Source organism: Scyliorhinus torazame, chromosome 7 (assembly GCF_047496885.1).
Source record: "Scyliorhinus torazame isolate Kashiwa2021f chromosome 7, sScyTor2.1, whole genome shotgun sequence".
NCBI classification, from domain to species: domain Eukaryota; kingdom Metazoa; phylum Chordata; class Chondrichthyes; order Carcharhiniformes; family Scyliorhinidae; genus Scyliorhinus; species Scyliorhinus torazame.
Genome location: NC_092713.1, coordinates 277,413,228 through 277,440,967, shown reverse-complemented (window position 1 = coordinate 277,440,967; position 27,740 = coordinate 277,413,228). Strand labels below are relative to the sequence as shown.

Below are 27,740 nucleotides of genomic sequence, written 5' to 3'. Positions count from 1 at the left end.
AACAGCTTTGCTAGGGGTGCGACAAGTTCTGGAGCACAAGCCTTCAGGACTATTGTCAGGGCCCTGAGCCATTGCGGTATCCAGTGTCTTCAACTGTTTCTTGATGTCTCATGGAGTAAATCAAATTGGCTGAAGACTGACACATGGGACCTCCAGAGGAAGCCGAGATAGATCATTCACTCAGCACTCCTGGATGAAGATTGTTCCGAATGCTTCAGCAAGTGATGAGGGAACCAACAAGAGGGAAAACATATTTGACCTCATCCTCACCAACCTGCCTGTCACAGATGTACCTGTCCAAGATAGTATTGGTAGGAGTGACGACTGTACAGTCCTTGTGGACATGAAGTCTCGTCTTCACATTGAGGATACCCTCCATTGTGTTGTGCAGCATGACCACCATCCCAAATGGGATAGACTTCAAACAAATCTACCGATCTACTGGGCATCCATGAGGGACATCAGCAGCAGAAGAATTGTACTCAACCACAATCTGTAACTTCTGGCCCAGAATATCCCCCACTCAACTGTTAACACAGTATCGCCCCCACCCAAGTCAGGGAATTAACCCTGGTTTAATGAGATGTGCAGGAGAGGATGTCAGGAGCAACACCAGGCACACCTAAATATGAGGTGGCAAACTGGTGTAGCTACAACACAGGACTACTTGTGTGCCAAACAGTATAAGCAACAAGTAATAGGCAGAGCTAAGCGATTCCACAACCAACGGATCAGATCTAGGATCTACAGTCCTGCCACACCTAACTGTGAATGGTGGTGGACAATTAAACAGCTCACTGGAGGAGGAAGCTTCACAAAAATCCCCTGCCTGACTGATGAAGGAGCCCATCACATGAGGAGTGAGGAGTGCAAAAGGTAAGGCTGAAGCATTCGGAACAATCTTCATCCAGGAGTGCTGAGTGAATGATCTACCTCTGCTTCCTCTGGAGGTCCCATGTGTCAGTCTTCAGCCAATTTGATTTACTCCATGAGATATCAAGAAACAGTTGAAGACACTGGATACCGCAATGGCTCAGGGCCCTGACAATAGTCCATTGCCTCGAGGGATCAGGATGAAAGATTCCCGAATCAATTGTGCATTACTGCACTGGAAACGTAGTGAGAAGCCTTCCTCCAATCATTCACGGAGACATTAGATATTACTCAGATTTTAAAGTCTTCCCTACAAGAATGTAAAGATAACAAAGGAGGTCCTACTAGTTTCTTTGTTCCTTTAATAAACAGTTAAACAAAGTCTGCAATGAAAGGGTTATGTTTGATATTTTCGACAAAACACCATGTTGTTCCAATTTTGGCTGATGCGAGATAAATATCTGAAAAGCAATGCATTTTAATATGTTTTGAAGTGAAGCGTAAACGTCAAATCTAGCTGCGGCTTACAGATAGCACCGCTTTCATTAGAGCTGGCTCGTCATAGCAACTCTCAGTATCTCCCCTGTTCATGGCATTTCATAGGGAATGAGAGCTGTTGGTTCAAATGCAATCCTGAAGTACATCCTCCTGCATAAGTGTCGTAGTTTACTTGTTCAGTCACTCAAGAGTGAAGGGTAAAGCAATTCTTTATTTTAGTGCGACACTAGCCTGCTCGTGAAACTTGAGGTTCTTTTCGAAATAGCCCTGAGACTGACTGTCCGCCTTGCATTGTGTGGATAGTGCAAAGAGCACAATCTTTCACAGGTGGGACCCTCTGCTCCTATTGCAAGTGATCAACATTTTAAAGAGGAATTGGCAACTTTTTTTGAAAGGAAATTGTACATCTACACTACTTCGTCAAAATGGTACTTCGAAATATGGAGAACAAAGGAAGACTTTGCATTTTAAGATCTCACAATCGCCAAATCTCTTTATAACCAATTAAGTGCCTGTTAAAGAGAAGTGACTTTTGTAATGTAGAAAATGCTGCAGTCAAATTGTCCACAGCACGGTCGCACCGGCTGCACGGTCGCACCGGCTGCACGGTCGCACGGGCAGCACGGTCGCCCCGGCAGCACGGTCGCCCCGGCAGCACGGTCGCCCCGGCAGCACGGTCGCACGGGCAGCACGGTCGCCCCGGCAGCACGGTCGCCCCGGCAGCACGGTCGCCCCGGCAGCACGGTCGCACGGGCAGCACGGTCGCCCCGGCAGCACGGTCGCCCCGGCAGCACGGTCGCACGGGCAGCACGGTCGCCCCGGCAGCACGGTCGCCCCGGCAGCACGGTCGCCCCGGCAGCACAGTCACACCGACAGCACGGTCACACCAACAGCACGGTCGCACCGGCAGCACGGTCGCACCGGCAGCACGGTCGCACCGGCAGCACGGTCGCACCGGCAGCACGGTCGCACGGGCAGCACGGTCGCACCGGCAGCACGGTCGCACCGGCAGCACGGTCGCACGGGCAGCACGGTCGCACCGGCAACACGGTGGCACGGGCAGTACGGTCGCCCGGGCAGTACGGTCGCCCGGGCAGTACGGTCGCCCGGGCAGTACGGTCGCCCGGGCAGCACGGTCGCCCGGGCAGCACGGTCGCACCGGCAGCACGGTCGCACCGGCAGCACGGTGGCCCCGGCAGCACGGTCGCCCCGGCAGCACGGTCGCCCCGGCAGCACGGTGGCACCGGCAGCACGGTGGCACCGGCAGCACGGTCGCACCGGCAGCACGGTGGCACCGGCAGCACGGTGGCACCGGCAGCACGGTCGCACGGGCAGCACGGTCGCACCGGCAGCACGGTGGCACCGGCAGCACGGTGGCACCGGCAGCACGGTCGCACCGGCAGCACGGTCGCCCCGGCAGCACGGTCGCACCGGCAGCAGTCAGATGTGCGAATGAATCATTTTCTTTTATTGATGTTGGTTGAGAGATAATGATCAGGACACCAAGAGGGCATTCATGCTTTTCCTCAAAAGCATCCGATAAATCTAATTATGTCCACATAAGAGGGTAAACAGGATATTCATCCTCATCCCCCTTTTCTTTGATCCCTCCTCTCGATCTCGTCTGAAAAGTCTTTAACCAGGAATATTGAGCTACCATTCCAGCCCTTTTGTTTTAGCCACTTTTCAGCAATAGCTCTGGTACCATACTTCCAAGTATCTATCAGTCCCCTCCACTACTTACTTTTTTTATTTACTAGAAACCTTGTATTGAAATGTATGTTACTAAGCACTGCCAAAGTCCTATAACGTCTATTTTCTATCTTTTGTTTGATCTGCTTTCCACACCCTTACTAATTTTCTGCCTTTAATTTCCATCTTCGCTTTTCTCTTTTCTGATTCTATGCTCGAACTTCCCACCTCCCTGTCAAGCCAGTGTAAACTCTCCCCAACAGCTCTAGCGAACCTCCCCAGGATGAGATTGTTTCCGGCCCTGTTGTGGTGCAGCCCATTCAAATTGTACACCTCACCCAGAACTGGTCCCAATGCCTCAGAAATCTAAAGCCCTCCTTCTTGCACTATCTTTCCAGGTACACTTTCGCTGCACTTTCCTTCTATTTCTGTACTCACTAGCGTGTGACACCGGGAATAATTCAACAACTGCTGTCCTTTTGAGGGTCCTGCTTATTAACTTCTGTCCTAGCTCCCTAAAATATACCTGAAGGGTCTCCTCCCTCTTCATACCTATGTCAGTGGTACTGACTATGGTCCACACTCTGGCTGTTCACCCTCCTCTGTTCAGACTATCTTGCAGCTGCTCAGTGCATCTTTGACTTTGGCAGCATTGAGGCAACATACCATCCTGGAATCATATGAAACACCTCTATTCCTCAACTAGTGAATCCCCCATCAGTGTTTTTTCTTCCTCTTCCTATACAGCCGAGTCACCCATGAGGCTGTGGACTTGACTCTGGCTGCAATCCCGAGAGAAACCATCACCCTCAGCATTATTCAGATCTGAATACTATTTTGAGAGTAAGGTGCAACTGGGAGTCATGCAACTTCTCCCTGGTCCTCTTTGTCTGTCTGACAGTCACCCATTGCTTCTCAACCTACACACCCTTAGTTTGCAGGGTGATACCTCCAGAAATCTTCTATCCACATAGCTCCCAGCCTCATTGATGCACCATAGGGCATCACGGTAGCATAATGGTTAGCACAATAGCTTCACAGCTCCAGGGTCCCAGGTTCGATTTCTGGCTTGGGTCACTGTCTGTGCGGAGTCTGCACGTTCTCCCCGTGTGTGCGTGAGTTTCCTCCGGGTGCTCCGGTTTCCTCCCACAGTCCAAAGATGTGCAGGTTAGGTGGATTGGCCATGCTAAATTGCCCTTAGTGTCCAAAATTGCCCTTAGTGTTGGGTGGGATTACTGGGTTATGGGGACAGGGTGGAGATGTGGGCCTGGGTAGGGAGCTCTTTCCAAGAGCCGGTGCAGACTCAATGGGCCAAATGGCCTCCTTCTGTACTGTAAATTCTATGATTGTGTCTATATTGATGGCAACTGCTGCTCAAGCTTCAAAAACCTGGAGCTCCACCTCTTGATACTTCCTGCACACGTATATGTCTCAGATACAAGAACCATCCTGGATTTCCCACAGGGCACAGGATATGCATTCAGCAGGACTCCCATGCCCTGCCATGCTTTTATTTTTTAGCCTACTATTCAAAACATACCATAAGTAAACTTGAGAATTGTTCCTGCCTTGGACAAAAGAAACTGACCAGGAATTCACTAATATGTTCATGAAAGGAGAGACACTGGCATGCCGTTCATTAGGATTTACTCCACATCATAGGCAGGGGTGGAATTTAATATATATCCATGGTCTGTCACCTCACTACTTTTTACCATTGCTGGTGACATTTCATTATCAGAAAAATTCACATAGACAAATATAAGAATGAGAAAAGATCACAGCGAGCTTACCCTTATTATTCCCAAATTCTTTCCAGCACTCAACATCAAACTTCACCCACACAACAGATGGAAAGAACTTGCATTTATATTGCACCTACCATATCCTCAAGGCATCTCGTGGATGTCAGGGACCAGACATCACACTGCAATTCGGGAGATATAATTTCCTCAATGAAAATCAAAGTGCTCTCCCACATAATTGGAAATGACAGTAAAAATTTCAATCGAATTTAAATATGAATTTACATTTCTCCAAATTTTACAGTGTTGTGCTGGATTGTGGAAAGAAATCAAAATAGATTTTAAGAAATAAATCATTTTATAGGAAGCCAGGTAAAGACTTGGCATTTATCCTTGATAAAACCCGCGTACATCTGAAATCGTGCCTTAACACATTAATTACATCTGAAGTGTAGTCACTGTTGCACCTAGGGAAACACAGCAGCCAATGTATGCACAGAAAGTTCTGTAAACCAACCATGAAGTAAATGAACAATTCAACTCTTTGTGACATTTGCTTCAGGACATTAGTAGTTGTCAATGGAACTCACCTGCTCTTCAAATATTACATCCACTTGAGTGGGTAGATAGGTCTCCAGTTTAATCTATCCTCCTTAGAGAGAGCACTCCTCATTCCACTGATGGATCAACCAAGATTATATCATCAAGGCCCTGGAATAGGCCTTGAACTCTAACTTTGTCGCTTAAAGACTGGAATCAGTGCAGACAATTGCGTAACATTCTCTGCAGTATTGAATTTGAGCACAATGGAGTGGAGGCAAAATGCTCCAGGTCTTTGCATTCTATAATATGGCCAGAGTTTACCCTGCCTCCCAGCTGGGGAGATATTACAGTCGCACCATAGATTTAAATGGCTCACCGCATCTATTGGGGGTGGACCCGCAGTGGCGTGGCGATTAAAATCATAGTTCACGTATTATATGTAATGCTGCATGTACAAGATTACAGTAAAATTCAGATATTCTATCACACAAAAAACAGATGCACTAGTAGCTGCTGAAACCGTCTTTGGCATATGGACACCAGCCTGCCATTCGAGTCTCTGACCGGGATAATCTTCCAGGAGACCGTCTGCCACCTAAAGCGGCAAGCCAAGAGAGGGCTGACCTTCACACCCTATTAACCTTGCCAAGATCTGACATGGCTTTCCTCAGCTTGACTATCAATACTCTTGCAATATGCATCCAAGTTTATGGGACGACTTTTCAGGAAGTCGGGTAAACTCCATGGACCCTTAAAAACGGCAGCTGGGTGGCGGATGCAGAAACTCCTTTCTGACAGATCTCATTTTTGCCAGTGGGAGAAAGGGAATGGGGCATGAATCACACTCTTAGCTAGAGCCGGAGACTTTCGACAGTTCTGTGGGACTTACCTGGATTAAACCTGAACTCAGCAGGGCCATTTGAACCTGGGCAGGGTTTTTGCTACCAAGGCGGGTAGAGGAAAAATTCACAACTCGAGAGGAATGTCACAATCCCAGTTGATGTTATAACTGGACGGAAAGATCAATTGAGCTTTTGATACATGAAATTTCAAGAAACAGGTGTAATGACAACAAACTCATTTTCCTTCCTGAGGATATTGGAAAATAACATCCGATGAGGCGTAAAACGGACTGCCTATTCACTGCTGCTGAATTTAAGCCCTTGAGTTGACTTCTGACCCATTTTGGTAATAATAGATCTGACCGTCCTTTAAATTAGCAAAAGTTGTAGAACAGAATATCTCAGCGTAAGGCAGAAATTTAAACTTTAAAGGAGTAAAATGTTCTCTTGTAACATTGGATCAAAATATGCATCATATTTACTTCAGGAGCTCCTCAAAATACATTCAACCGAGATATTGGTAATCTTTTTTGCTTTAGGCAAATATATTCAAGGTTGGGATGAGATTTTACAAATTGCTGTCTGTCTGATAAGTCATTTTCGAAACACACACAAAGCTCAACTTCGCAGTACAACAATCCTCTTCAAAATATAACTTTGAAAATGCTTCAAGATAATCTGGTTTAAGAGGTGGAGGCGGAAATAAAAATTTTCAGGAGGAGCAGAACAGCTGTGCGTTGAGTTTGTCACATCACATAAGCGACACGGATATTTTTGACACAGCTGATGAGCAGAACAAGGGATTTGTATAATATTTCTCAGTGCTAATTTGACTTCTGACAGAATTTCATGCAAAACAAGCCACTTCCACTTATTTTCAACAGTTGAATTAGTTTGACACAAGAATGCTGAGTGATTGGAATTGTTCAACTTGTCCTACATTGAGGCACTTGGAGTCAGTAAATAAGCTATAATAGGATACCTGGTTACTTTTAACTACATTTGGCTCAGTTCATAGAATCGTAGAATCCCTACAGTGCAGAAGGAGGCCATTTGGCCCCTCAAGTCTGCACCGACCCTCTGAAAGAACACCCTATTCCCACACCTCCATTCGTGTGACCCCACCTAGGGGCAATTTATCATGGTCAACCCACCTAACCTGCACAGCTTTGGGTGATGGGAGGAAACCAGAACACCCAGAGGAAACCCACGCAGAAACAGGGAGAACGTGCAAACTCCACACAGACTCGCCCCAGGCTGGAATTGAACCCGGATCGCTGGTGCTGTGAAGCAGCAGTGATAACCACTGTGCCACCCTCAGCTGTTGAGATGAGAAGAGGCACCATTTTGCAAAACCACTTTTGTGCATAAGAACAATCAGTAAGATCGTGGCTGCACATCATTTTCCACTTTTCCACCCTATCCTCCTATCCTATGATTCTTTTGGAGCCCAAAAATCTGTAGAACTGAGTCAGGAAACGTGTGCCGACGGGGAGCCATGTCGAAGGGCGTGATTCACAGCAGTCCGCCTCCACTCCTGCTGTACCATCTGGGAACACACCTAGACGTAGTGGTAGGGCCCGTAAGGCAAAGTCTTAGGCACGTAAGAAGTTGGCACGGGTGCAGGGCACAGTCTAGTTGTAGTGGGTAGGGCACCTATGTTAACCACACGAATAAACTCACTGTTGAATTTGACTTGTAAGACTGTGTGCTATGTCCGGTGCCAGGGGGCTCATGAGGGTGCCCGATTGGCATAGTGGTATACGAGCCGTTCCAAGGTCTGTTCCGGATGTGCTGACCCTTTTCCCACCCTGCCTCCCATAATCGGACACCGTTGTCCTCGGTACACTAACGCCAGCCACCCCACGGGCATGTGGTGAAATATCCGTCACGAAGACTGTGACCACCGGAGTGCATGGTTCAGCTATAGCCATGAGTCAGACCTCGGCTGGCGAATCTGAGCACACAGCTCATCGCAGAACGGGCCGTCATCATTCAACATGGCACTGTTCACATCCGCTTACCCAATCATCAATGTTGTGCAATCCCGTAGTGCCGCAGTGGTAAGGTGATGTGGAATTGTTGCCGTGAACCCGTTGCGGGCGTGCGGGGGGGGGGGGGGGGGGGGGGGGCTGCTGCTGTGTGGTGCCCGTGTACAGGAGTGACCGTGCAAGTGGCAGTGTTCAGCGAATCCCACCCCCACAGTGCGTGAACCGTGCGGCCACCAACGCGTTACGTGCCCGCTGTCCGCGGCGGTGCCGTCGCGCAGCCTCCTGGACGTAACGAGCAGCCGGGCAGTGTCTGTGTCCTGCGCCCCTCCCCCCACGCTGATGCGCGCCATCATCCTCCTCCTCCGCATCCTCCTCTTCCCCATTCTCCTCGTTTGCGTTGGCTCCGGTGCCGTCGGGTTCTCCCTCCGACTCCTCCACCAGGTCATCTCCCCTCTGCATGGCAATGTTGTGCAACGCACAGCAGACCACAACCATGTAACCGAACCTGTCGGGTTGGTGCTGCAGGGCCCCTCCTGATCGGTCCAGACATCTGAAGCGCATCTTCAGCAGGCCGAAGCACCGCTCCACCACACCCCTGGTTGCTGCATGGGCCTCGTTGTATAGGCTCTCCGCATTGGTGTGAGGCCTCCGTATTGGTGTCAGCAGCCATGACCTCAATGGATAGCCCTTGTCGCCCAGCACCCAGCCCCTCAGCCGGGGGGGGGCATCCATTGAACATTACGGGGATGAACGACTGTGCCAGAATGTAGGCGTCATGCACACTGCCGGGGTACTTTGCACACACGTGCATGATCTTCATATGGGGGTCGCACACCACCTGAATGTTCATGGAGTATGCGCCCTTTCTGTTCATGAACACTTCCCTGTTGTCTGCAGGTGGGCGCATGGGGACGTGCACACCATCGATGACACCCTGGACCATCGGTATCCCGGCCACCTTGGCGAATTCACGTGCCCGTGCTTCCTGCTGTGCTCGGTCCTCGGGGAATTGAATGTACCTGTCCGCGATGGCGTACAGGGCGTCGTTGACGGCCCTGATGCACCTGTGGACCGATGCCTGTGATATCCCAGATAGGTCCCCGCTCGGCGCCTGGAAGGAGCCGGTCGCATACAAGTTTAGGGCCACCGTCACCTTGACGGAGACCTGTATCGCGTGTCCTCCTCCCATTCCACGTGGTGCAAGGTGCGCCACGAGCTGGCATATATGTGCGACCGTCTCCCTGCTGAACCGTAGTCTCCTCCTGCATGTGATGTCCGTTAGGGCCTCGAACGACATTCTGTCACGGTACACCCTCGGCCTTGCTGGACGCCTGTGGCGCCCTGGCACCACCATCAGTGGATCCACCTGCTCCTCCCCAAGCACTTCCTCTGCATTCCTCGCCGTCTGGCGGTCAATGTTCCCCTCGGCATCCCCCTGTACTTTCGGGTCCTGAGCGCCTGCGGCCTGCGCATCAATGACGGGCCACTCCGCGGCCATCCCCTCTGCTGCACCGGCAATCACTGCATCTGCAGCCACTGTGGGCCGTATGACTCTACGCTGCCGGATGGCAAACTCCAGAGCTGCGGCTCCAACCACGGCAGTAAACATCGCTGTCTGCTTGGCACACATGGTGACCTGCAGGAGGGTGGTGGGGGCAGAGAAACGACATGTTACACCAAGGTTCTTCCACACCTCGTCAGCCGGGTTACATGGGATCCCTGTGTGTCCCGGTGGCCTGGTCGCACTGCAGACACGCAGCCAGCCTAACACCTGGTCACTGTCTGCGCCCAACGGTCAGTTCACACCGTACTGCTCACCAGTGTGCCACTCGCCTGTGCCCATCAGCCACACGCAACCTGCGGCCGTGTCCTCGTCACCGTCCTGCCATATCAGGGCGGCTGACATGTGGCATCCGCGGATGGACGATACCATCCACACTCTCCCTCACCCCCCTCCCACCTGCACGCTGCTCCTTCATCCCCCCTCCCACCTGCACACTCTCCCTCATCCCCCCTCCCACCTGCACACTCTCCCTCTTCCACCCCTCCCACCTGCACACTCTCCCTCATCCCCCCTCCCACCTGCACACTCTCCCTCTTCCACCCCTCCCACCTGCACACTCTCCCTCATCCCCCCTCCCACCTGCACACTCTCCCTCATCCCCCCTCCCACCTGCACACTCTCCCTCTTCCACCCCTCCCACCTGCACACTCTCCCTCATCCCCCCTCCCACCTGCACACTCTCCCTCATCCCCCCCCCCTCCCACCTGCACACTCTTCCTCATCCCCCCTCCCACCTGCACACTCTCCTTCATCCCCCCCCTCCCATCTGCACACTCTTCCTCATCCCCCCCCCCCCCTCCCACCTGCACACACTCCCTCACCCCCCCTCCCACCTGCACACTCTCCCACACCCCCCCCTCCCACCTGCACACTCTCCCACACCCCCCCTTTGGGCGCAGCCTTCTTGGGTAAGCCGACGCGGTCTCCAGGAGCTGCGGAACAGTCCGCTCACCTCCTCCCTGCTCAGTCGTGCTGGCTGACGACTTTAAAAAGGTGTGAACAGCGACAGCGTGAACTGGGGTCACGCCGTCGGGACTTCGGCCCATCCGGGCCTGAGAATAGCAGGGGTGCCGGAGAATCGCCATTTTGGGTGTCTCGGGCGATCCTCCGGCCTGCGCAGCGCGGAACTCGACGGGGCCATTCTCGCCGCTTGGGAGAATCGCGGGAGGGCGTCGGACCGGCGTCGCGGGAAAATTTGGCGGCCCCGGCGATTCTCCCAACCGGCACGGGAGTGGAGAATCGCGCCCAAGATGTTGACTAGTGATAATATTTGCTCTGTGTGTGGTTATATAATTTTTCTACATGGTAAATGAGCACCTGGTATTTGCAATTGCACTAAGTGCTAAGTGCAATCACTAAATGAAGTACTATTTGTTCCTCCAGTACCCAATGGGTGCTTCACATAGAAAACCATAACATGGGAAGCAAGAGACAGGTGCTGGCTTAGCACAGGGTTAAATCGCTGGCTTTGAAAGCAGACCAAGGCAGGCCAGCAGCACGGTTCAATTCCCGTACCAGTATCCCCGAACAGGTGCCGGAATGTGGCGACTAGGGGCTTTTCACAGTAACTTCATTTGAAGCCTACTTGTGACAATAAGCGATTTTCATTTCATTTTTCATTTCCTACTGCAGTTTTATTTTGGGGTTAGCATGCCAGTCTGAGGCTGCGATGGTGTGGAATCCTCCAGTGGAATAACAGTACATTTTACACAAAATGTGATCAGTGCGTGGGGTGGGAAGAATGCTCGGGACACATATGAGAGTATGCTGATCATCTAATACCAGATTGTTTGCAGTATTTTTGTTTGGATTAGGGTATTAGAGTGTATGAAACACAGGCGTGTAACTGTCCATTCATAATCAAGCCACTTTCATTGTTTGGTTGATTGGAGATCTGGGGCGAAATTCTCCCGAAACGGCGCGATGTGCGCCAACTGGCGCCCAAAACGGCGCCAATCAGTCGGGCATCGCGCCGTCCCAAAGGTGCGGAATGCTCCGCATCTTTGGGGGCCGAGCCCCAACATTGAGGGGCTAGGCCAACGCCGGAGGAATTTCCGCCCCGCCAGCTAGCGGAAACGGCCTTTGTTGCCCCGCCAGCTGGCGCGGAAATGACATCCCCGGGCGGCGCATTCGCGGGAGCGTCAGCGGCCGCTGACAGTATCCCACGCATGCGCAGTGGAGGGAGTCTCTTCTGCCTCCGCCATGGTGGAGACCGTGGCGGAGGCGGAAGGGAAAGTGTGCCCCCACGGCACAGGCCCGCCCGTGGATCGGTGGGCCCCGATCGCGGGCCAGGCCACCGTGGGGGCACCCCCCGGGGCCAGGTCGCCCCGTGCCCCCCCCAGGACCCCGGAGCCCGCCCACGCTGCCTTGTCCCGCCGTTCAAAAGGTGGTTTAATCCACGCCGGCGGGACAGGCAATTTATCGGCGGGACTTCGGCCCATCCGGGCCGGAGAATCGAGCGGGGGGGTCCGCCAACCCGCGCGGCCCAATTCCCGCCCCCGCCGAATATCCGGTACCGGAGACTTCGGCAACCAGCGGGGGCGGGATTCATGGCAGCCCCCGGCGATTCTCCAACCCAGCAGGGGGTCGGAGAATGACGCCCCTGGTATGAGTGGACTAGTCAGATATACTTGGAAAAAATAATGCTGAATTTCTTTTCCCAAAGAATATGGACAATTTAATTTATTTCCATGCTTTAGGCAGTGTATATTATACAGTGTTGGATACAGGAAAATAAGTGAAGGATAGAGAAAACAGAACAGTTTATAGGAGTAGTTCAGGCTGGGAGCACTTTCACTCTGAACTAAAAGACTGGATCCTGCTAGGGGTTTCGGGACCCCAGCATCAGGGAGTTCCAAGCCAGCACTTTCTGGAAGAACTCCGTCCGTGCAAGCATCTTGGAGCTTACATCTTAATTGACTACTACCTTCACGCTTGCCATTCAATTAAGGTCAGATGTTGGAATCTCAATATTTTGGGGAGCAATTGGAGTGCTGGCATCTCTGCAGCCTTGGTAACCCACAAGGAAATGAGGGCACAACTACAGCGGGTAAGATAACGCAAGAGTATTTCAGCATGGAGGTGCCTTGGGTGTAAAAATAAACAAATAATTCAAATGGTGGAAGGCAGTAGCCCCCTTGAAATAGAGGAGGAATCCCATCAGTAGGATAATTGGGTCATTTCAGTGTGAACAGGTGTGGAAATTACCACAACTGAAGAGGTCACCAGAATTTGCTTACACTTCATATCTCGAATGATCTAGAATTCCAGTCAGTTCAAGTTCTTTTTACCCAGTTCTTTTTACCAAGATGGCGCCGGAGCGAGGCGACTCTGCGAGCTCTCCCAAACAGATCCGCTTTTTACTTAACTTATACTCGTTCTAATCTTTTCAAAATTAATTCTAAAACTAACATTAATACTAACCTCTCTCTTTTATCCTCTCTTGCAGGCTTGCCCTATTATGTATTTTCTTTTATTCCCTTTTCTTCTCATGTACTTAATGATCTGTTGAGCTGCTCGCAGAAAAATACTTTTCACTGTACCTCGGTACACGTGACAATAAACAAATCCAATCCAATCCAATCCAAAGTTCAGGGAGCAGCTTTCATGCCATAGCCATCTTTTTGGGATGAAGTTCCTGGCTCCAGTGCTCTCGTAGCCTTCCAAAGGGAGGCTGCCTCGATTTAGGGTGATCTGGGCAGCTGATTAGGCTCCCAGACCACCCTTGGAAAAGTTCATTGTTTGTGGGGTTGTACCAGGGAGCTGGCTTCCTTCCATTTGCCCTAGCCCCTCGACTCTAGGACCACCACATTATGGCAGGGTCCCTTCCCTCCAGCACTCCAGAAATCTCGGAGCTGTTGTCCTGCCACCGCAGATGTAGCTCAGGCCCACCTTGGGGCCTTGTGATGCTGGGAGAGGCCTCATTAATTAAACGGATGCCGCACATTTTCATACCTGGTTTTAGTGCTGAGTGAGGGGCTGACTGGGGTAATTGGTTTTTTGAGAGTGATTACTGTGTTGAAAGGTTTAGTCGGTAGGTTTGGTGGGTTTTATTTGAGGGGCTTTAGTAATGTGGTGGGGGAATTTAGTGTCACGATGAGGGATTATTTGGGGGATTAATACTGTTTGGTTGAGGGCTTTAGTGCTGTAACTGGGGCTTACTGAGGTGGTTTAATGTTGAGGTGTGGGTTTTACTGATGGGTTAAATTGCTGAGGTGCTTGGCTGGTGAGGGGGTTTTGATTTAACATAATTAACTTGACTTGCCAATTTGAATGCTCCATCGAGGTGGATTAGTGGCTAGGCTGGGTTTCACTGGCAGGAACGGGAGGTGGGATAATGGCCATGATGAGAGGGTCCAGAGAATAGCACATCTAGACAACAAGATCGCATCCATGCCTCTGGCAGTTTGGGCCCTGCTCGTTGGTGTCTTTCAACATTAGCAAAACAGCAAGGATTAATGGCTGACATGAATACTGAAGTGGAGTCACATTAGGCGGTTGACGTTTCCCTCAAAATAGCACCTTCCGGCATCTCCTGCAGCCACTAGGCCTCAGACAAAAAGGTTTCTATCTCCCCTCCAGATACCAGTCTATGAGGTCAGGAGGTGCAAGGCAATTCTGGACCTCTGACAACCATGCCAAAGCAATGCAGCAAACAAAGAAAGGTGACCTTTTGTCTTGGAAGCTTGAATGTGCTCTGGCATGAACAATGACCCACATTCCACAGCAAGTGTACACAAGCCGGCCCTGATTGACCATGGGTTACACAGGCTGGTGTTGACATTGTCGGTCTACAATAAACCAGGTGATCAGCCGACACAGGTTATATTCATTAAGCTAATTACACATTCTAACGGCATGGAAAGAGCGCTGAAGACGACTGTGAGCACGGTGTAGGTTTTGCAGTGAGCAACTGACTGGCAAAGTCAATCGAGTCGCCAGCAGCAATCACGGAGCACCTCATCATCTCCCTGCAGCTGCCATTTGATGCAGGTTCAGTCAACATTATGTGCAACTGTGCACCAATTCTGTATGTCAGAATCTCTGACAAAGCGATTCCCTGGGTCACATTCTAAGGAAATTTCCAAATGGCAAGAGACTGCCCATCCTGGATGACTTCAATGCATGTGTTTGGGCAGACAGTGGTTCATGGCCAAAGTGCCTCAGTCATCAGGCAGTGAGCAAAATCAACATTAACAAATAATGCCTTCTTGAGTCTTGTTTCCTGAATGGTCTCTGCATCACCAACACTTTCTTCCAAAGCAGACATCACCAACATGTATCATGGAGACACCCAAGGTCTGAACATTGGCACAAACTAGATCTAGTCATCGTGAGAAAAGGCACAATCTGATCAGTGTTCACCACCCCCGCACCTACCACAGCGCAGATTGTGACACTGGCCACATTTGCCAGCAGAAGAGTGAAGGTGCATCCCCGGAGGTTTCACAGCTCCAAACAAAACGGACTGCCACGCATCGACATTCCTTAGTCAAACAACAATTCCAAATACCAGCCTGTTGCACTGCTGCTGGAATGATTGCTACCCTGGTTTAATCATCTGTGAAGCAGGAGAGGCTTCATTTGGTAAAGGACTGGTTTGAGATTTACTCAGCTGAGATGATATCTGTCATTGATGCAAAAAAGCAAAGCCTACATGATGCACAACATAATCCCAGCAGTTAATAAGTTGCATGACCAGAAAGTATTTACAAGAGCTGCACAAAAGATAGGAATGTACTGTGCAAATAAACACTGGATCAAATTACTTCAAGAAATCTAAACTACCTGTGACAATGGAAATCTATGAGCTTTGTATGAAGGGATGAAGAGGGTGCTTGGTCTTACCATCCCAAAGTTGTCCCTTGAAGCCAGTAGATGCTGAAAATGCACATCAATGGAAGTAAACAGATGTGTTCAGCCTGGTGGGACTACTGAGCTGTACTGTGAGGTGGACATCATCCAGTCTGTGCTTTGCGCTTTCCCATAGCTTTCTGTCATGAATGAATTAGGTGAAGAAATCCCTTCACTCGAACCAGAAGGCGAGAGATGCTTAGGAAATAGAATAGCACCTAGTAAGGATGGAATCCCTGCCAAACTGTGTACATTCGACCAGCTTGTGATGCAAGCACTTGTGATGCAACACTTTAACCCAACCCCATCGATAATTGTTCAAACCTCTCGGTTTAATAGGGCGGAGAGGTCCACCGGTGAATCCATCACCAAGTTGTATCTCGGCTACGGAAGAAAGCCGAGTTTTGTTAGTATGGAACTATTTTGTCCGATATGCTACACGATCGCTTGGTCCGTGGTATCAATAATATGGAAACTCAGAAAAAACATTTGGGTGAGTCTCCCTAACTTTTCAGTAGGTACTGCAGATTTCCCTGTCCCAAGAAAAGCGGGACACGGAATCCAAGAGATACAAGGGGTGGAGGTGAACGCTTTGGACCATCACCCCTCACGTGGTACCCCCACAGCCCAGACCGAACGCCGCTGCAACTCTGGCTTCTGGGCAAGGAGCCGGCCGCTGAATCGTTCGATGTCCCCGGTTTCGGCTGTAGGTTATTTTGGCTCATGTGTTACATGTGTGCACTGGTCTAGGCACACCTGCCGGCATCAGGAAGGTCACCACTCCATGCTCCTAGCTGAGGCAGGCGTCAGCCCGAGGCTGGGCCTTGTATCTGGATGGCCCAGAAGAGGCCGAGGATGAGGCTGAGATGCAGCTGAACTGTTTGACATCGCCCCGTTTGGCATCTATTCACCTTCCGATACAAGTGAATGGTTGTATGCTCCAAATGGAGCTGGATATGGGAGCAGCCATTTCTGCAGCAGCGCAGAGCATTTTTGATCTTATCAAACAAGTTGTGCATTCTTTGTCTTTGGCTGGCATGGTGGCTCGTTTGGCCATTTATACAGTGGCATGACTGAATATCGTGGGGTTCACTCTCACTCCGTTGGTTTCTGGGTGCCAGTCAGTGCACCTTCCCCTCATTGTTGTGCTGAGCAATGGCCCTAGCATGTTGGGCTGTGATCAGCTGTACCAGCTGTAGTTGGACTGGCAGCAAATCCTCCAAGATGGGTCTGGTGGTTTGTGTCTGTACTGAGCACATTCCCTGGTTTCGGTAGCATTAAAGGGGCCGCGACTAACATCCAGGTGGAACCGGAAGCCCAGCCCCGATATTTTCATGCCCGCCTGGTTCCCTACCCTATAGTGGAGAAGGTTGAGACCGAACTTCGCCAAAGTTTGGGCATTATGCGACCTGCGCGCTTCGCTGATTGGGTGGTCCCAGTAACTAACCCGGATAAGCGAACACTGCTTCGAGGTTCGACCTTTACCCTTTACCTCACATCGAGGATTTATGTGCAGCATTTAAAAAAAAAAAAATTTACAGTACCCAATTCATTTTTTCCAATTAAGGGACAATTTAGCGTGGCCAATCCATCTACCCTGCACATCTTTGGGATGTGGGGGTGAAACCCACGCAAACACGGGGAGCATGTTCAAACTCCACACGGACAGTGAACCAGAGCCTGAATCGAACTTGGTACCTCGGCGCCATGAGGCAGCTGTGCTAACTACTGTGCCACCGTGCTGCCCTTTTATATGCAACATTGGCTGGTGGCAGTACATTCACTAAATTGGCCATGAGCAATGCTTATCCACAGCTGGAGCTCGAGAAATCCTCATAGAAGTACGACACAATTAATACATACAAGAGACTTTATGAGCACATCTGGCTCCCGATCGGGGTATCCTCAGCATGCACGGTCTTCCAGCACGTGATGGAGAAAATGCTGCGTGGATTGCAGTGCGTCGCAGTTTACTTAGGTGACATGTTAGTCACAGGGGCTGGGGAACAAGATAATTTGCAGAACATCGAGGAGGTGCGGTGTTCCGAATATGAGGTCTGCTTGCGCCACGCGAAGTGCGTATTTCGTGTGAAAGATGTGGTATATTTGGGATATCGGGTGCACCAAAATGGCCCCTGCTCCATGAGATGCCAGGGAACTTTACTCTTTCCTTGGATTAGTGAATTATTATGGGTGCTTTATTCTGAATTTGGCTACCGTCCTTCCTCCATCCACTTGCTTTTGAAAAAGTGGGAACCTTGGGCTTGGGCAAGGACCGGGGTACAGCATTTAACAAGGTGAAGCAGAGGTTGCCTTCTTCAGGGGTGTTTACCCATTTTGACTCCTCAAAACCATTCTATGTTACTTGCGATGGTTTTGTCCATCGAATGGACGACGGACATAACTGTCAAATCGTTTTTCCTCCCGGAACCTGGCTGTGGCCAAAGGAAAGTGTGCCCAGATCGAAAAAGGAGGTCTGGTGGTCGCATTTGGTGTAAAGCAATTTCATCAATACGTCTATGGCCGCCATTTTTTATCGGCACTGATCACAAGCCATTGCTAGGCCTCTTCTGCGAAGACAAGGTGATCCAACCAATAGCGGCTGCAAGGATTCAGCACTGGGCTCTGTTATTGGCTTCTTATGAATACTCCCTAGCACCGACATGGGTCCCAGATTGCTCATGCTGATGCGTTGAGCTGTCTTCCCCTGCAGGTCGGATCCACAAGCCCTCCTACAGTGGACGAGTGATTGCTGTCCTGAAGTTCATGGACTCCTTGCCATACTGCCTCATGTGTTCATGACTGGAGGCAAACTGACCCTGCACTTGCTAAGGTGCATCATCTGGTGTTATACGGTGTGCAGCAGCAGCAGCTACCGGGGAGTTGAAAGCTTCCTCCTCAATATTGTCGGAGTTAACCGTGGAGGACAACATCCTCCTGTGGGGCGCTAGGGTTGTTGTCCAGGCAAAAGGACAGGCTGCAGTACTGAAGGACTATCACAATGGACATCCCGGAGTGTCCAAAATGAAGATGTTGGCGAGAAGCTATGTCGAGTGTTCGCGATTGGACACGGATATCGAGACTTTGGCTATGCAGTACTCCATCTGTCAAGAGCGGTAGAAGCTCCCCGCAGCAGCACCCTAACATCCTCGGGCGTGGCTGGCGTGCCTTTGGGCCCACATGTATGCCGATTTCACCAGTCCCTTCTTAGGTTCGATGTTCTCATCCTGGTGCACACCCACTCAAAGTAGCTGGAGGCCCACAAGATGCCGATGATCACCTCCCAGGCAACCATCGAGAGAGTCCCTTTTTCTTTTTCTACCCACGGAATCCCGGAGGTACTCGTGACCGATAATGGAGCCTCTTTTACAAGTGAAGAGCTTGCTACTTTTGTGAAGAGCAATGGGATTCGCCACGTCCACACCACCCCTTACCATCTGGCATTAACTGTTTTGGCAGAGAGGCCATCCAGATGGTTAAACAGGGCTGAAGAAACAAATGTCCGGCTCAATGGACACAAGACTGACAAGATCTTTATTCTCGTACAGGACCACGCCACACGCAGTAACTGGGGTTGCTCCCGCTGAGATGTTAATGGGTCATAGACTTTGTACACTACGATTGGTTCTATCGGACATTGTCGCAAAGGTGCGTTGAACCAAGATTTGCAAGGGCTTTGCACAGTTCTACATCGACCTCATCGCCGCTTCGCACTTGATGACATGGTGTTCATTCATAACTTCAACGATGGTGCTCGCTGGGATTCTTGTCCGTCAAACGGGACCAATCTCTTACCATATTCGTGTCTGGGGGCAATTAATGAAGTGACCTCTGGGTCACATTTGCTCATGGCAGTTGCTCCCTCATGGAGTGCCTCAGAAAAGCATGCCTTGGATCCCCAGGTTCCAATGCTGATCCAGCATGCTGAACGCCTCCAGTCTTTCTCAACGCCAACATGCCCAACATTGTGTCGTCTGACTCTGAGATGCCGGCGTAAACCTTTGATATCTCGGACGCCTCCTGACGATCGTCTGCCACATCGTTCTTGCCACCGACGTCGTTCATCGCTGCGATATATGCCGACTGATCCAGCGCATCAGCTCCATGATGACTTACTGGAGGTGAAACAACTCTGCGTCCTCCGCTTGCTCCCCTTTCTCTGTCTTATCACTCGTCGAGGGAGTCTTTGGACTTTAGCGGGGAGGAATGTACTGTGCTGCACGGGACCTGTGGGGTGGGAATGCTTGGCTTCCCCGTACAAGCTCCCCCACTAGGGGCAGGATATCTCAATTGTCCAATATATATGTAAGGTTGGCCAGGCCGAACAGGTACCCAGTAGGAGTTTACCGGGCAATGCATATATAGCGTTTGTGAATAAAACTTTGTTCTTACTTTTGCTCGGTGTGGACTTCCCATGTCCTTATCAAAAGAGAAAAACAGTGACATATCCTGTGAGCTGGTGTACACGATCACAACGACCAGTGGCTACAGCGGATTGGCAATAGATGCTAAAACAACTCATAACCAACCTGGTAGCTTCATGTATAGATGCCCACTAAAGCTGCCAGCAGCGGTGCGCCAAATGAAGACACCCCATATGAAATAGATTGTTTGCTGCGCTTCCAATATCTTTCGCAGAAAGAAGGATGCCACAATATGTATGGACTTCTAGCACAGTTGAGTATTCATTCCAGTGATTGAAAACTGCTCTTTCTTCGTTCTTTTCGTCTTATTTTTCAAGGAAATTGGTAAAAGTTTCCTTGCTCTCTCTTAGAATTTGATGTCTCTCTAAGAGTTGTTTGGCATAAGTGACCACAGCATATGGTACTTTTCCTGTCGATCTGTTATCCAAGTGAGGCAATTGAATCTGTCGGTGTCTGCTGTGCTGATGGATTCTGTTGCAACTAGTGTTATGGTCCAGATTTTATGTCCAATGTTTGACCAACGAACCTGGTACACTTAGGGGCAAGCATATTGATTATCGGATCCCTGTTAATTCACAAGTTGGAAAAAATTACTAATAAGAAAAAAAAAAGTACCCACAAACTGGAAGCCTGACTCCATTTATCAGCTGGCCTGCAGAAAGGCGATAAATTTGGAGCATGAAGACATCTAAGAAAAATAACAAAATTATATTTAGCAAGCGGCCAGCAAATTACCATGGTAACACTTTTCAAAGTGTATCTCTTCTAATGTTATCTATTTTCTTCATCTCTCTTAACCAATCTATAAACCAGCTTATCTCAAATCATTTTTACACTCCCACAAATTCTTTTTCTGCATTCCTCCACCGGTACTTTACCACATGGTCACTATTAGTTCATCTCGAAACTTAGTAACTTGCCAACTCGTACGCAATAGCCTTTTATCACCACAATTCTTTTGGTGGTCCCAAGTGCATTCATACCATCCAATTGACAACCTTTTCTTTCTTAAATTATTTTTTTAAGGTGCATGGCTTTATGTCCTCATTACTGTTTTAGTAAGTAGAGGATTGCTGGCTGTAGTTGCAGGTTGTGCCATTGTCGCAGTTGACAGGATTGCATCTTTCAGCTGGGTTTATATGAGTGATGTGTAGTCTACCCACCTTTGCATCATTGGAGCATAAATCATTGTGCATAAATCATTGAAGGTAGTAGGGCAGGTTGAGAGAGAAGTTTATAAAGGCTACAGCATGCTGGGTTTTATAAATATGGGCATAGCTTATGTTCAATCTGTATATAACACTGGCTCAGTCTCTACTGGAGTATTACATCCAGTTCTGGGCACCACATTTTAGGAAGGATGAGAAGGCACTAGAGAGGGTGTAAAAAAGATTAATGGAATGATTCCAGCGATAAGGAACTTCAGTTAGGTAGTTGGATTGGAGAAATTGGGACTGTTGTCTTTGAAGAGAAGGTTTAGGTATTAAAATCATGAGGGATCGAGACAGAGTAGACATGGGGAACTGTTCCCATTGGTCGGAGGATCAAGAACCAGAGGGCACAGATTTAAGTAGAAGTACTGGTGACATGAGGATAAACATTTTCAGACAGCAAGTGGTTAGCATCTGGAATGCACTGCCTGGCAGTGTGGTGGAGGCAGCGACAATTGAGGTTTTCAAGAGGTAATTGGATTACTGTATGGAAAGGAAGAATGTGCAGGGCTTCAGGGAGAATGCAGGTGAGCAACTCAAGGTGAATTGTTCTTTCAGAGACTCAGCATAGATACCATGGGCCAAATAGCCTTCATCTATTGCTGGAACCATTCTCTGATCAGAGAATGGGGGGGGGGGTCACAGAGCATAACATTGGGAAGGTGTGAAATTGAAGGAATGGATCCCCTTTGAGACTTGCCCGCCTTGACCATGCAGCGATTTAATTCTGGGGCGGGCAAGGCCACAGACAGGGACTGGGATTCTCCGAGCCCGTGATGCGGGAAATTCCCGCCATGCCGCTCCGACGCCGGGAAGCGTTTCGCCGGCGACCGGAAAATCGACGGCAGTCGACCGGCCAGATTCCTGCCGAGTTCCGGCGAGTCCCGCCGGCATGGTTCCAACCTGGTACTACCCAGCGGGAGCTCGGACTCGTGGCCGCCCTGGTGGGGGGAGTGGGGGATCTGACTCCGGAGGGGGCCTCCACAGCGTCCAGGCCCGCGATCGGGGCTGCCGATCGGTGGGCGCCCGCGATCTCGGGGGGGGCCTACATCCTTCCGCACGAGCCCGCTGCAGGTATCCGCCATGTTGCCTGTGCAGAGACAGCCACCATGCACATGTACCGGCGCGGAGACGCCTGTCGCGCACATGCGCGGACCCGCGCTGACCGTGCAGGGCCGCCTTTCAGCGTCTGAGCAGCGCGCAGCACTCTGATGCCGTGCTGAGGACCGCTGAATCACTGGGCCAGGAGGCCCGTTGATGCCGGCGAACACAACTCCGGTGTTTATGCCGGCGTCAACACTCGGCCAGGATTTCAGAGAATCCCGGCCAGGAAGTCTACCATTGCCCTAATTGAGACTCTTAAATGGCCAATGATTGGCCACTTTAAGGGCCATTTCCCACCCAGCTTCAATCTTTAGCCTGACTGGAGGATTTACCTGGCATGGGTGAAGCCTGAAAATAGCCTAGATCTCAGGCAGGAAGGTTGGAGGGGCACCGAAGTCAGAATCCATCTTCTGAATGCATGTGATCCCCCTCCCACCCCCCTCCCAGTTAAACCCAGTCTCCTTTTTTTAACATCTGCAGACTTCTTTTTGTTCAAATGTTGCAGGTCCCTGTATGAAACTGCCAGCCTTCTACTGCCATGCAGTAGAAATTCAACATGTGGTTCAGATGAAAATTTAATTTTCCTTACTTTATTTTCCAGTGGCTTTACGTAAAGGTCCATCCCACCCACAACACCAGTTTGTTGTGTTATTGGCTGATCTCGCGTGAGATCATGATCTGGATCCTGCCCCGCCCACAATGGGTGGGACCCTGATTTGCAGAGTAAGTGAGCTTAAAAGCCCACTTAGCTATGTAGCCGTCGGATGTAACCGGCACCCGGCATCTATTGGCCTCGCTAAGAACACCCAAGCCGGGCGCAGTTTAGCACTGGTCTCCACAAATGGGGACTAGGGGCAATGGCACATGGGGGGGAGGGTAGGGGGGCCTCTCCCAGGCGATCGGAGGTCCCCAAGTGGCTGGTATCTGGGCTGTGCGGCACCCTGACACTGCTGATGCCAGCCTTGCATCGTGGCATTACCACCTCGGCAACCTAGCAGTACAACCCGGGTGCCAGGAGTCTGGCCCGGGGTGCTCTGTCTGTGTGAGGTGGGGTGCAGAGGGCCCAATGATCTCTTGAGAGGTGATTTGGGGTATTTGGGAGATCTGAGGGTCACGTCGGGGGGTTGAGAGATTGGAGCTCCTCATTTGCAGGAAATTATGCTAAGTGCGGCCTTGGGGAGGCGTTCCCCGCTGGTGGCCGAAATAGCCGTTAGAAAGCTAATATCAGAATTTTTCATTAAATAGCTGCCACAGTATCATGGCCTCAACTGTTTTCTGTGGTAGTGAATTCCATAGGACACTCTCTTGATGAAGAATGTTTTCCTCATCTCAGTCCGAAGTAGTCACCCTGTACCCTCAGACTGTGACCCCTGGTTCTGGCCAGCCCACCATTGGGAACATCCTTCTTGCATCTACCCTGCCTAGAATTTTATAGGTTTCTATGAGATCGTCCTTCATTCTCCTAAACTCCAGTGAATATATTCCTATCTGATTCAATCTCCTCTTACATCAGTCTTGCCATCCCAAGAATCACACTGAAGCATCTCTGCAGCCTTTTCCCAGCTCACCCTCCCACCCAACTTGGTGTCACCTGCAAATTTGGAGATATTGCATTTTGTTCCCTCATCTAAATCATTAATATATATTGTGAATAGCTGGGGTCCCAGCACCGATCCCTACGTTACCCCACCAGTCACTGCCTGCTAATTGGAAAAAGACCCGTTTATTCCTACTCTTTATTTCCTGTCTGCTAAACACTTTTCTATCCAAATCAATACACCATAATTCCATGCGCTTTAATTTTACACACTAATCTCTTGTACGGGGCTTTGTCGAAAGCCTTCTGAAAGTCCAAATAAACCACACCCACTGGTTCCTCTTCATCCACTCTATTAGTTACATTCTTAAAGAATTCCAGGTGATTTATCAAGCATGGATATCCCTTTCATAAATCCATGCCGATCCTGTCCTATCTTGACACTGTTTTTCAAGTGCTCTTCTATAAAATCTTTGATAATGGATTCTAGAGTTTTCTCCACTTCTGACGTCATGCTTACTGGTCTATAATTTCCTGTTTTCTTTCTACCTCCCTTTTTAAATAGTGGGGTTACATTCGCTACCCTCCAATCAGCACAAACTGTTCCAGAGTCTACAGAATCTTGTAAGATGATCACCAATGCATCCTTTATTTCTAGGGCCACTAACTTAAGATTATCAGGTCCTGGGGATTTATCGGCCTTAAATCCCATCAACTTCCCCAATACTACTTCTCTACTAATACTCACCTCCCTCTCACAAAATCCTGTCCCCCCCCAAGGTTGTTATGTTATTTACATCCTCCTTTGCGAAGACAGAACCAAAGTTGATCAGCTATTTCTTTGTTCCCCATTATAAATTCCCCTGTTTCTACATTTGTCTTTACCAAACTTTTTCATTTCACATGTCTGTAGAAACTTTTACAGTCAGTTTTTATGCTCCCCGCAAGCTTACTCTCGCCTCGATTTTCCCCTTCTTAATCAATCCCTTAGTCTTCGTTTGTTAAATTCTAAACTTCTCCCAATCCTCAGGTTTGTTGTTTTTCTTGGATCAAATACTTATGGGCAAGATTCTGCGACCCCCCCACCGGGTCGGAGAATCGCCCGTGGGGGCGGCGTGAATCCCGCCCCCGCTGGCTACCGAATTCTCTGGCGCCGGGGTTTTGGCGGGGACGGGAATCGCGCCATGCCAGTTGGGGGCCGTTGGCAGCGGTCCCCCCGGCGATCCTCCGACCCGCGATGGGCCGAGTGGCCGTCCGTTTTTGGCTGGTCCCGCCGACGTAAATCACAACAGGTCCTTACCGGCGGGACGTGGCTCCACGGGCGGCCTGCAGAGTCCTTGGGGAGGCACGGGGGGGATCTGGCCCCGGGAGGTGCTCACACGGTGGCCTGGCCCGTGGTCGGGGCCCACCGATCCACGGACGGGCCTGTGCCGTGGGGGCACTCTTTCCCTCCGCAACGGCCGCTGTCAACCTCCGCCATGGCCGGTGCGGAGAAGAACCCCCCTGCGCATGTGCTGGGATGACGCCTGCACACGCTGGCGCTCCCGCGCATGTGCCAACTCACGCCGGCCAGCGGAGGCCCTTCGCCACCGCTTGGCGTGGTGCCAAGCCCCTTCTACGCCGGCTGGCGCAGCCCCAAACACTCTGGCGCCAGCCTAGCCCCTGAAAGTGCGGAGGATTCTGCACATTCGGGGCGTCCTGACGCCGGAGTGGTCCACGCCACTCCTCGGCGCCGGAGTGGCCCATCCCGCCGATTCACGGAGAATCCCGCCCTATCTCTAATTTCCCTTGTAAGTCATGGGTTGGCCACTTTTCCCGTTTTACTTTTGTGCCAGACAGGAATAAACAATTGTTGCAGTTCATCGATACACTCCTTGAATGTTTACCATTGCCTATCCACCATCATCCCTTAAAATAATGTTTCAAAATCCATCATAACCAGCTTGTGCCTCATATCATCATCATAATTTCCTTTATGTAGATTGAGGACCTGTATCTCAAAATCAACTACATCACTATCCAACTTGTTAACATAATAATCTTTATTGCCACAAGTAGGCTGACATTAACACTGCAACAAAGTTACTGTGAAAAGCCCCTAGTTGTCACAATCTGCCACCTATTCGGGTACACGAGGGAAAATTCAGAATGTCCAAATTACCTAACAGCACATCTTTCGGGACTGTGGCAGGAAACCGGAGCACCCGGAGGAAACCCATGCAGACACAGGGAGAATGTGCAGACTCTGCACAGACAGTGACCCAAGCCAGGAATCGAACCTGGGACGCTGGTGCTGTGAAGCAATAGTGCTAACCACTGTGCCGACGTGCCGCCCAAAGATCCATTTACCAGGAATAGGCTTCAAACCCATGCGGACATATGCCCATTGGATCTTAAGCCCAACGCTTTAACCACTCAGCCATCCTGGTAGGCGACATAACATGGTCACTCATCCCCAAGTGGTCTTGCACAACTAGATTGCCAATGATTCCTTTTTCAGGTGCCTCTTTCCCAGCTGTCCTCCGATGTCCAGGGAGCTCGGTTGAGCTTTCCCCCTCCTGCTGCGGACACGTATCCGGTTGGTGACCACCAAATTGTGTGACCCCTCGTAACCTCACACTAATGCCCACTGGGGTGTGTGTATCTGAACTGGTGGACGGTACAAGTGATCGCTGTGACATCTCTAATGGTGTGGAGCTCTCCTCTTCCACTCGCTTCTGGATCCTATTAAGGCTGTGGCTAAGGCTGGAACTGGCTTTTGTCTCTTCCTGGAGGCAACTGCAAGTGATAAAGGAGAGTGCAAGTGGTAGGGCCCGTTGTCTCCAAGATGGAGGCACATTTGACCAGGATGTTTCCATTTGATGGAGGTGATCGACACCCACCCAGTCTTCCCTCCTTCCACTCGGTTGTGGCGGAGCGTCTCCTGCTCAAAGAAGAAAACACATGGGAGGAGTTACAATTTGCAAATTGGGCTGAGGTTGTCTACCAACTCCCTTCAGATTTCACAGCACATTCACATGCAAGGACAAGGCCAGAAATGCATGTGACGTGGAGGCCGCTAGTCCTTTCTGTGCTAACACTGGGACCCAAACATGTTTCATGCAGTGTCCCATGTCTGTTAAAGGATGAAGGAGGCAAAATGGCCGCTCCCCTGCAGCGTGGGTGCACTGAAGTGGGGTTGTGAGGAGGACATGCTAAAGCCACTGACTTCTTGAAGTCTGTGTGGGTTGTGCAATCATGGATGAGACTTAACCTTTGGGAGAGACTTACCCTGCTGCTTGTGGCACTGGATTACTGACCTTCTGCACACCCTCTATGTTCTACTTGTGCCTAGGCCGGGTTTGTTTCCCTGCTGAACCTCCTCCTCCCATCGGCTGGGTATAGAATATCCCTCCTGACCTCCACCTGGAGGAGGACATGCAGGAGGTGTATCTGAACTTCGGCGCCTGACCCTCACCTCCCCCTTCTTGACATCTCGCCAATGGCTGGTGCTGACAGTAAGTATTCTGAGCACCTTCAAAATATAGTGGCCGGATATGATAACAGATTGTGCGCCATCAGGCCCAGCCCTCCACAGAATACAGCGCTAAACACCGGGATACATAATTAATGAGGTTGGAGCTGGAGGATATGCCATGGATTCCCGTCAGCCTCTGCAGTGGGAAACACTCTCCAGCCCCTCTCCTGCCACAGGGCTTAATCTCAGATGGGAAAAATGTGGTTCCTGTCAAATTTTGTTTTATAACGTTCCTGTGAAGCACCTTGGAAAGTTTTGTAATGCTAAAGGTGCTATACAATTATTTGTGGTCTTTTGTCATTTCAAAAGCAACTGGCTGAGGACAAATGTAAAGTTTAATTTAATT

General features: G+C 50.2%; 1 protein-coding gene and 1 non-coding gene across 3 annotated transcripts in view; one reads left to right on the top strand and one right to left on the bottom strand.

Annotated features, from left to right (window-relative positions):
* atp10b (ATPase phospholipid transporting 10B) overlaps positions 1 to 27,740 on the top strand; it is a 511,821-nt gene that overhangs the window by 79,756 nt on the left and 404,325 nt on the right. The window lies entirely within an intron of this gene.
* Positions 26,224 to 26,306, bottom strand: trnal-uaa (transfer RNA leucine (anticodon UAA)). Its single transcript has one exon. It is a non-coding gene; the product is annotated as a tRNA-Leu (tRNA).